This window comes from Chrysemys picta, chromosome 1 (assembly GCF_011386835.1).
Source record: "Chrysemys picta bellii isolate R12L10 chromosome 1, ASM1138683v2, whole genome shotgun sequence".
NCBI lineage: Eukaryota > Metazoa > Chordata > Testudines > Emydidae > Chrysemys > Chrysemys picta.
This window is the reverse complement of record NC_088791.1, coordinates 46,708,150-46,719,593: the sequence shown is the minus strand read 5'-3', so window position 1 is coordinate 46,719,593 and position 11,444 is coordinate 46,708,150.

Sequence of the window (11,444 nt, the reverse complement as noted above, 5' to 3'; positions counted from 1 at the left end):
ATCACACAGTCCCATGAAAGTGGCTTTTCTCATCCGAAAGTTCTGCAGCCGTTGTTCGTCATCCCAGACTTGCATGACAATGTGATCCCACCACTCAGTGCTTGTTTTCCTAGCCCAAAAGCGCCATTCCATGGTGGTGAGCATCTCCATGAATGCAACAAGCAATCTCACGTCATATGCGTTACTCGAGTTGATATCATCAGAGTCCTCACTGTCACTTTGGAGCTTAAGGAATAACTCGACTGCCAAACGTGATGTGCTGGCGAGACTCGTCAGCATATTCCTCAGCAGTTTGGGCTCCATTCCCGCAGACCGAAAGGGAAGAGAGAGCGCGCAGTACAAACAACATTGAAAGATGGCGCCAATTGTGGACGGAAGCAGAGGGATTGCTGGGATGTGAACTGATGCATCACGGGGCATTGGGACAGGACCCAGAATGCCCTGCGCCTCCCTCACCCTTCCCACAAGCCACAGCACCAGAATGGGAAGAGGTGCTCTGTGGGATAGCTGCTCACAATGCACCGCTCCCAATGCCACTGCAAGTGCTGCAAATGTGGCCACGCCAGTGCGCTTGCAGCTGTCAGTGTGGACAGACTGCAGCGCTTTCCCTACTGCACTCTACGAAGGCTGGTTTAACTCAAAGCGCTCTACATTTGCAAGTGTAGCCATGCCCTTAGGGTGCTCAAGTCAGTGCTAAACACTTACTGCAGTGACGGAAAGGGTCCTTACATCGCTATAGGTAATCCACTTTCCCAAGAGGTGATAGCTAGGTCGATGGAAGAATTATTCTTTCAACCTAGTGCTGTCTACACCAGGGGTTAGGTCAGCTTAACTTGCATCTTTCAGGGGTGTGGATTTTTCGTAGCTATGTCAGTGTAACTTTTCAGTGTAGACCATCCCTTGACATTATTTCGAGTTGTCTCAAGGCTGGTCTCCACTGGGAACTTACATCTGCATCAGGAGGTAGTGTCTACACTCAAGTGCTGCAGCATTGCTGGTGTAGCAGTTTAAGCATAGACATACCCCCAAGGTTTTCCCACTAACTCTAATGGTCCACTATCATCTTGTCCTGGGCTAGACAATGGATAGTTACTTGAAGTCAGATTTGTGTAAACAACTGGTTTAGGAGGTGTCCTTGACTGCTCACACCTCCCTGCTGAGAGGTGGAATTGAAGTTGCACCACAGGTTATGAGCACAGTTTTCTAAATATACAAATACAGAAATTCATAACCACAGCCTGTATTCATATCTCATAATGATTAGTAAGTTTAGAACATTACAAGCTTTCATAAAAGATCTTGTTTGATATATTTAATTGTACAATAATATAATATGCAATCAGTTGGTTTAATTTCTTATTTTGGGGGTTAAAACCCTTTATTCTCCCCTTGGGGAGTCTGGACCCTGCTTGTAACCATGATCATTTAACCCACACCCCTTCACTAAACTAGTTGTCACAATTCTATCCAGCAGCAGTGAGCTCCAAAAGTTAGATACACATTACAAATATCTCCTTTCTTTGAGGGCCCTCTTTTTCTAATATTAAGGCACAAAGTAAAAATGACCACCTTATTTTATGTCCCTCTGTCAGATCTCATATTCTTCCAAATTATTTGCCCTTCCAAACTAAGGGCTCAAGCCTGCATGGTACTGAGCACTCTGAATCCAATCCAGCTAAACCCTTACATAACTTTAAGCTCATGAGTAATTCTATTGATGTCAATGGGATTAGTCACGTTCTTAAGTGTTGGATCAGAGCTAGATACATCAGCACATTGCAGGATTGAGCCCATAGCTTTTAATTGTGCCCAGTTTTAGCAGATGTGTAAGGAGCGGGAGGATACCCAAGGAGCATTTCTACAAGAGCCGGGTACACTGACAACACATGTTCCCTAAATCCAAGGCTTCTCTAGTTTAGCACCTGTTTTAGGCCTAGACGATCTTGAAGGTGATGCCATGGTCTGACTCCCTCCCCAGGAGTGTCAGGGAGCTCCAAGCATGGTGCAGCTTCTGAAGGTATTATATCTGCCGAAGACACAACGTGTCCAGCAACTCCTGCTGGGATGCTGTGCCTCAATATTACTATTATTGTGGGCTGTGGCTTAATGCCACAACTGAACCCTAAATCATCCTAGTTATTTAGACCAGTGTACCCGACAACATCATAGCTACAATTGTGTTTGAAAACAGTTGTCAAGCATAGTTCTGTTCAACATGGTTTGGTGGATCCACATTGTTGATGTGTGTTAGGCATTGGGTATTCCCACTCAACAGTGTTCAATCAGAACCATGGTCATATCTGTTCAGAAACTTGTAGATGTGGGGCCTCAAACATTAAACCATGTTAACAGAACAGAGTACCTATTCACTAATGCACAACAATATTGCAAACAATTTTGTTGGCAAAAGTGGTACTTTATATTATACATGTATCTGGGTTCTGGCTTGGTCTGTAATTGTGCTAAGTGTGAATGCCAACTGTTCTAAAAAGCACTTGGTTGCAGTTGTGTTTCGAACAGGTTTTAAACAAGATTTGCAAATATTAGTGTGGACAGAGCCTTAAAATGCTCGTGCTGGAAGCCCCCTCCCCCCCAAAAAAAGCTTCAGCAGGCAAATGTTTCTCCTTTTGATGCAAACATACAATTTTAAATAGCTATTTTTTTAAAAAGTCAGAATTGGTTAATTAATGCCCTTTGGATTTTAAGCTACTTTAGAGCTTGAGTATTTAAAATCCCAAGAGCATTGCATAAAAGTACTGCCAAATTTATATGCATATGCAAATAGTGCAGCTCTTGTATTGCACAATCTTTGATTATACTACAAAGCAATCAGATTTCATCTAATTACAAATCATTACACAGCTTTCTCCTAGTGCATATGTAATTGATCATTGTTGCAAGTTTACTGTACTTTCATTACCTCATTAGGCTCTTCTTGGTAATGTGGCATAATAGACACTAGTAATTGTTCCAGTGTATGAAGTCTACTCCAAATGCAATTTTAGCTTTACAGCCCATGCATTCATTAACTATAATGAACAGAATTGATGATCAGCGTGGCAGAGAGAAGGGGTATTATTGCAATTGTTTTCACTACATGTGCAGTTGTGTATATGGCCAGAATGTTTGTCAAAGTTGTCATGCTCAGTCAGGTTCCTTGCACTTAAAGAAAAAGAGAGGCATTGTGCACACAAAATTCATAACCTTCTGAAAATGTGGATACATTTCAAATAGTGCCAGGCTGAAGCAAATATAATTGAAACAGGAGCAATAGGGCTGTTAACAGAAAAAAGAAGAAAGATAGTACAAGGCCTACAAGTCAATAGAAGTGTAAACATTATAGTGCATATGGTACAGCCACCTTCCCTGCACAGGAACCAGGGTCCCGGTTATGGGGCTTGTTGCACCTCTGTCCTGGTCCTGGTCTCTCTGATGGCACCCCCTCAGGTGTTGGGCCTCATGCATTTAATTCTCCTGGGTGGAATTCCACAATTTCTCTCACTGTTATACTGGGCCCTGAGCTACAGTATCTTGTGTATCAACCATGCTTACCCAGTAAGTCCGACTGAGTTTGTAGGTCTGCGATTCTTCCCTTTGGGAGTTTGTGATCACTGGTGTATAGAGCTTCCAGTGTACTTAAAGTAGTGTTTGTTTCAACAGCGCGAACAAAGCATTTAGACTAAGAGAGAGAATTTTAAAACAAAGTACACAAACATCTGTTTTATGTAAAGGCATATCCCCTGATGGTAATCAAGGCAGGCCTGATTTCTTCAGGCACTCCAGTGATGTCAGTGTGTCAGTTCCCCTGAACAGCACTTGCTCCACCCCTTGATAGAGTGTTTCTTTTTAAACTCCTTTTGATCTGGTTCCCAAGGCTTGGCCCTGCTCACCAAACGACGTCTGTAAATCGGCTGAAGCCAGGAGATAGGATCTCCAGAGCTAATAACTCAGGCATTGTCTCTTACTAACCCTTACCAATGGGTGGTTTCTCTTGAGCCATTGTTTCCCTTCCTGCTTATCTCCTCATTAAACTAAACCTATATGTTCATACAGTAAACATCTCAATAACCAGGACAACATACAGTATGCATAAATTATTACAAAGCAGCTCAAGTTCTGTCACAACAAATCTAGAAATGATTCACATGGGGCCTCCCAACAATATATAAAAAGACATTTGATTGACCGCTTGTCTCTCTACTGTAGAGACAAATTGCTTGAGATTTCTGAGATGTGGCACTGCTTCCCAGACCCAGTTGCATATCTTACCCAGTCCTGAATTTACAAAGATACATTTTATTTATATTTCTCTTCATGGCTTTTCCCAGGGAGTAAATATTACCGCAGTGCAGACAGCCTGCACAAGTCTCTACTGGCCAGTTAAGCCCTGCATTAAAGGGACATTATCAATTTGAAATTTAACCAATTTAGAAAACTACTTAGAAGTAATTTCAGGTATTACACCTCTCGAGTCCCTCTGCCAAAATTTTTAGTTTGATGATGACATTTTCATACTTTAAACATTGTTTTTCTCTTGTCTGTTGCTCTGTGAACGGCCCAAGCAAACAACAGGGGACATTGGCTAAGTAGCTGGCTCTACAGAAGAAACAGTAAAACTGATTACATAGAGAGTGCTATCAAATGCACAAAGTGAAAAACAGAGAACGCTATTTTTGTCCAATCTCGTGTGTTGTTACAATGGGAGATAAATGTTTTCTTAGAAAAGTGCAATTTTTAGGTTGGCAGCCTTTCATCAAAGGTGAGATTCAGTTCAGGGCACAGCAATTTATGCATCACCTAGTCTTCACTTAAGATGTTAATGCAGGGTTTAAGTACCGCTTAAATGAAAGGGGCCTCTGCACAAGGTTATGAAGTTCACCTTGGCTGAGGGCCAATGCATGTCCCTGCTGGAGCTGTATCTGGATGAAGCACTGGTAAAGCGGCTATCCAGGACTGCCTCTATGCGCTATGGGCTGGATTCTCCAGTCCACCAAGTTGTCATCCCAGCCCTTGCATAAGGCGCTATTGAGGGAGCAGGTTGGGACATGGAACTGCGCTGCAGTACATCTTATACTCTGCTGGTGTAAGCTCCATTACAGAGCTTCTGCCTCTGGCAAAAGTTAGTCCACCTGCCATGCTAACTTCTGCAGGGCTTGACGACTGAGGATCAGGGATCTACTGTCATGGTACTCAGATTTAGTGGAGAATTGAAGCCTGTGTACCTGCAGAATGGGTCACTTTCTTGGACAAACATAAACCAGCAAGAGTTAGAGATTGGTGGCTGGCAAGCTAGGGATCACAGGATCTATGTTTACAGGTGATGCAGAACAGTTGCAGTCACGTTTCCAGCCCAAAGGTTAGAGTAACACACACACAGGAAAGAAGAGCTCCATGGCAGTCTTGGGCCCTGGTTTTAACCTCTCTACGACATTCTTTCACATATTGTAAAGCCCAGTTTATTGGTTTTTATGCAGGTGAAACAAATTTCACTTTTAATATGAGGCTTACATGGTACATAAGGCCTTGTGTGAGCTCATTGCACCAGCATGAATTTTGCCTGTGGGATCAAAGTGGAACTTCATACTTTGTTTTCTTTTATTCACCCCAAAAGAGGATGCAATTCTTTTTTCTAAACATTAATTCTCTTGCAAATTTTGACCACAATCTATTTGAAGCACAGCTCCATTTTAGAAGATTTTAACACTATACTGTAAATGTTTTCTGGTGAATCTATATGTCAAAAATAGCCAAGCCAGTTTAGTTTCTTTTGCTAGTGTGGAAAAATATCACATGGCCAAAAATGTCTATCAATATTACTGTTAAGTTCATAATGGCTTCTTTTCCTTTAACATGCAGGGACTAAACAACAGTACCTGACAGTATCCCCAATAACATACTTGGTCCCTGACCTGCTTCAACATGATTAAAATACCTGGGATGGACAGTATCTAGCTGTCTAAACATGTCTGGGGACACCAGTGTTATAATTGAGTCCCGTGAGCCAGTTGTTTCAGTAGCTTAGATGGGTTCTGAGTTCAGATAGTATTTGCCTCATGTCTCCACTCTTCATTGCCAGTGATAAGTGTACCCATCATACTTGATCAGACATCAGGGTATTCAGCAAGTCTGTGTGAGAGATGTTTATCTCCAAATGTCTTGGTAAGGGATAGATCTTCTTGACATACTGTTATTTTATCCAAACAGCATTGTGAGCAATACTTTCTGCTTGGCATGTGTTAGTTTCATCCGAATGTCACTATGGGAAAGAAGCTTGCTTGGCGCTTGTTTCTTTTATACATCCTCTGAGCATTCTTGGCAGGTTGTCCTGAATGAATAATCTCACCACTGTTTTTTCCCTCCCCAGTAGCATTCTTTGCTACACAGCATGCCATCTAGTGGGCTAAATGATGATATACATTTAAAAAATAAATCAGTACTATAGCAATAGCACTAATTGCAATTGGGTTACCAACGCAAAACACTTATTTAGATTGTAAGAGTCTTGGGGCAGTTCTGTCTTTTCTATTATGTTTGTACAGTAGTCTGCATAATGAGGGCCTGATACTGATTAGGACCTTTGAGTGCTACTGAATCACAGATAAATATTAATCATCACTGTCCTGGGCAGATTCTTAGGTATGTAGAGTGATCCTCATTTATACCATAGCCCCTTAACACAACTGTGGCAGTATAAAACTGCTTTAAAATCATTGTAAGATACATCTACTTGAAGGCCCCTTTACACTTTCAGAGTGGTATAAAGTGTCCTTTGCATAAATAAGAATCCGGCCTATTGTATCTGCCTCCAACCAAGGTTGCTGTTGTTGTTACACTTTGAAAACTCTCATATAGCCTGTCAGGCTAGTGAAGTACTGAAACTGAGTTTTACTGTATAGGGAAAAAGAAAAGTGGATACAAGAAGAGGTATCAGGTTACTCCTGGGGGAATTTTGCGCCAAGGCACATGCGCAGAATTTATGTCCCCCGCAGATTTCTTTGCTTCCCTGCAGAAAAATGACTTTCTGATGGGGAAGCAAAGGGAAGCCACAAGAGCAGTCATGCGAATCTCCCCAGGGCAGCTGGCAGAGAGGTAAATCACTGTAGGGCAGGGGGGTGGGACTGGGGAAGACCTGGCTGGTGGCTCCTACCCTGCGCCGAGCTCAGCTGCTAATCCCGGCTGGGCTGGGGAGGACGGGATTTCCTCTTCCCCTGCACAGCATCCAGGTCTGGGTCAGATCCACCTCCAGATTTCTTCCCCAGCTGTAGGAAGCTCTGCAAACTCCCCACCACCACCACCACCACTACCACCATGCTTCCTGCCCCCATCACTCTTCATCTGCAGGGGGAGGGATCACTGTACAGGGAGCTGCTCCCGCATCCGCCCAACCCCTGTGCATTCAGAACCCCCTCATACCCAGAGCCTCCTGCCTAGCCTTACCCCCACCCTGCACTCAGAATTCCCCCCTGCCCCTGGACCACCCCAACAAGCCACCCACACCAGGATCCTCACCCTACCGAGTCCCAACCAGCTGCACCTGGAGCCTCACCCCGCTGAGCCCTACTCCCCCAGCATCTGGACCTCCCACTGAGCTTCCCACACCCAGACCCTCCTGCTGAGCTCTATCTCCCTCCCCATACCCAGACATCCCCTCTGCTGACCCCAACCACCTTCACCTGGACCCCCCTACAGAGTCCCATTACTGTTGCACCCAGAACCCCACAACAAGCCCTTGTGCATCCAGATCTCCCCCGCACCCAGATCCCCCACTGAGCTGCCGGCACCCAGATTGCCCCACACAAAACCCCCTCAACCCACCCCTGGACCCCACAAACTAAGCCCCTCCACACTTAGATCGTGCCTTGCTGAGCCTGCCTGCCCACACCTGGTGCACCTGGCTTGTAGGGGAAAGGCCCTGGGATGTTTATGGGGCAGGTCTGGTCCTTGCTCTGTGTCAGGGTTGGGTGCACCCAGGGCAGTGGTGGGAGCTGCACAGTGATCTCCCACCTCTGTGCAGCCAGTGGCCTGTATACCCCAATGCCATGCTGGAGCATCCACATTTATTTGACAAATAAAATTTGGAGAATTTTACAGAATTTTAAAATATTGTGTGCAGTATTTTTAATTTTTTGATGCAGAATTTTTAAGTTTTTGACGCAGAATGCCTTCTGGTGCTCTCCTGTGATGCATTTTGTTGACTGCAGCATATGTGCAGGATACAGAGGGACTCATTTTAGGGTTCATAGAGAGCCTATAGAATTGTTAGCTGTTCCCCAGCCTAGTGCTCAAAGGAGTACATGTGGTGTGATACTATCTGAGTGTATTTTGGGGGGAAAGAAGCCCGATGACATCATAACCTTACTGCATGGGTCTCTGTGCCTCTGTTTCCCTTCTTCTGGATCCACATTTCTCCATCTCCTGTTCTTGGAGGAGGCAAATGCTTCTATATTATTTAGCTCTCTAGCCAAATCATGCAGTGCACTCCATCCACCTCCCCTTCCAGAGGTAAGAAAAAAATTTAAACAAAACAAACTCTTCAGTTCTTAACCCTCATCACAGGGCTCCCCATATCTCTTTATCCATCCTCCAGGTCTCCCCCATTTCTTGTATCATGACTTCTTAAGTCCAACTGATCCCTTCCTCAAAGCTGCCCTATTACCCTGATATCACAGTGTCAGCTGCAGACTTTCTGACTTACTCTAGAAAACCACCCACCTGTCTTTACTACAGCAGCAACTTCCTGCTCTCTGCAGGTCTCTCACTATCTTTTTTCTTTTTCTTTATTTTAAATGGCAAAGAAGACTTCTCCCCATCTGATGCCAAGAATTCATTTTATAGGAAGCACTGACTGCAGATTGATGCTTGGTCACTTGACCCAACCATGGGGCCCAAAACCAATACCCATCTCTTAAGGCACAGGTAGGGCTGAGCATAGGCACTGACTCCATTGGTGCCCCGGGGCTGGAGCACCCATGGGAAAAAAATTAGTGGGTATTCAGCACCTACGGCAGCCCCACTGATCAGTTCCTCCCCCTTCCTCTCAGCACCTGCCGCTCGCCACGATCAGCTGTTCAGCGGCATCAGGAGGCGCTGGGGGGACAGGGAAGAACTGGCAGGAAGAGGTGGGCTGGGGGTGGAGCCTGGGAGAAAGGGTGGAGTGGGGGCGGGGCTAGGGGTGGAGCAGGGGTTGAGCATGGCTGGGAAAATGAGGAAGCCGGTGCCTGTGGGGCTGAGCCCAATTCTCGTAAAGGGCCAGCCCACCCTCTGACAAAATCTCTGTACTTTTTTCATTTTCTTCACACTCATGCAGCTCAGGGCGGGATTTAGTACATAATACATCTTGTTTTGAAGTCTGAACTATATGTTCCTGCATTTATTTTAGAGTATGTACTTCTTGCCATCTAGTGGCAGTAACATATTGTTTCACTACCCTGAAGTGTTATGCAATGAGCTTCTCTGCGGTGTTAATACATAGCTCTGGAGAGCTTAGCGTATCAGCTTAGCACATCCAATCTTACTTTTTCTAAAAGGTGTAGAGTAAAATGTTAAGCAGTTGAAGTTATGACTTCCTAGAATACTGTAACTATAAATGACACCTTTCCTTGACTGATTTCCATAGGTAATAATTCCAGTTCTGTTTGGGCATGTTGTCTCTTTTTTTTCTGTAAACAATGAGTAAGGCTACATTTTAGTCACTGGTATTTTTAGTAAAAGTCATGGACAGGTCACAGGCAGTAAACAAAAATTCACGGCCCGTGACCTGTATGACTTGTACTATATCCCCGGGCCTCCTGCTGATGCTGGGGGGGAGGGTTGGTGGGGCTGGCAGGATCCCTACCCGGCTCCGCGTGTCCCTGCAGCTCCTGGGGGAGGGAAGACCAAGAGGGCTCCGTGCCCCTGCCTCAAGCTCTTGCTGCACGGGTCCCATTGACTGCGCAGCTCCCATTGGTCGGGAACTACAGCCAATGGGAGCTGCAGGGACGGTGCCTCCAGGCAGGGGTAGCACACAGAGCCCCCTGACCCCTCCGTCTAGGAGCTAGAGGGACGTGTCAGATGTTTTCGGGGCGCTCCCCCAAGGTAAGTGCCACCCCACACCCCAGCCCTCAGCCCCGCCCCCAGCAAAACTGCCCAGCAATGGCCGGTGTGACTGGCCCAGGGGCTGCCAGATCTGCTTGGGCAGCCCAGAGCCAGCCGCATCGGCTGCTGCAGAAGTCATGGAGGTCACGGAAAGTCACGAAATCCATGACTACTGTGATGTCCATGAAAGACATGGAGCCTTATAATTAGTAAAGCTGGTTGGGAATTTTCCATCAATTTTTTTCAACAGAAAATGCAATTTCCCCAAAATCAACATTTTCTATGGGAAATTTTTGATTTTTCTGGAATATTTAGATTTTTCATTGGGAAAATCAAAACAAAATATTTCATTTTCAGGTTGACTCAAATTGAAATACTTCATTTTCTTGAACAGGATATGGATCACTCAAAAACTGAATTGAGAAGTGGTTCTATAAATACATTAGAAGTAAGAGAATGAGGAAGGGTAGCTGCAGATCCACTATTTAATGGGAAAGGAGAGCAAATAATGGATAACACACAGAAGGCTTCAGAGTAGCAGCCGTGTTAGTCTGTATCTGCAAAAAGAAGAACAGGAGTACTTGTGGCACCTAAATTTGTTATTCTCTAAGGTGCCACAAGTACTCCTGTTCTTCTTTTTACACAGAAGGCTGACATGACTAAAATTTTTTACTTCAGTCTTCACTAAAAAAAGTTAAATTATGACCACTTAACACAATTAATATTAAAAAGGGAGAAAGATCTTGGGTCAGGAAAGGGAAAGAGCAGGTTAAAAAATATTTAGATAAGTTAGATGTATTCAAATTGACGTGGCCTTATAAGATTCACCCTATAGTATTTAAGGAACTAGCTAAAGCAGTCTCTTAAAATTTAGTGCGTACCTTTGAGAACTCATGGAGGGCAGGTGAGGTCTCAGAGGACTGGAGAAGGGCAAACAAAGGGGAAAAAGAAAGACCAGGGAATTATAGACCAGACAGCCTAACTCACAGGCACGGGGTGAAGTTGATTACAGGACAAAACCATGCCTCTGGAAAGTTTGACATGTCAGCTTCTACAGTAAATGGTCTGGGTGGATAAGGATTGGTGCTGTAGTGAATGCCCTCTTCACTTGATCAATGGCAAACTGAATTTCCAAGAACCCAGAAGAACCATGCTCCTTTTCACAGAAGCGTCTGCATAGGGGCGATCAGGCTAGAAAATCTCTCGATGAAATACCGGTAGAAACTGGCAAAACTCAAGAACCACTATCCCCCTTGTATGTTCTTCAATGGCCTCTAGCTGGATATGGCTACCACTTTGCATGGGTCCATAGACACTATACCCTAGGAATTCAACCATGTCCTGGTTGAACCTGTAATTCTCAAGATTTG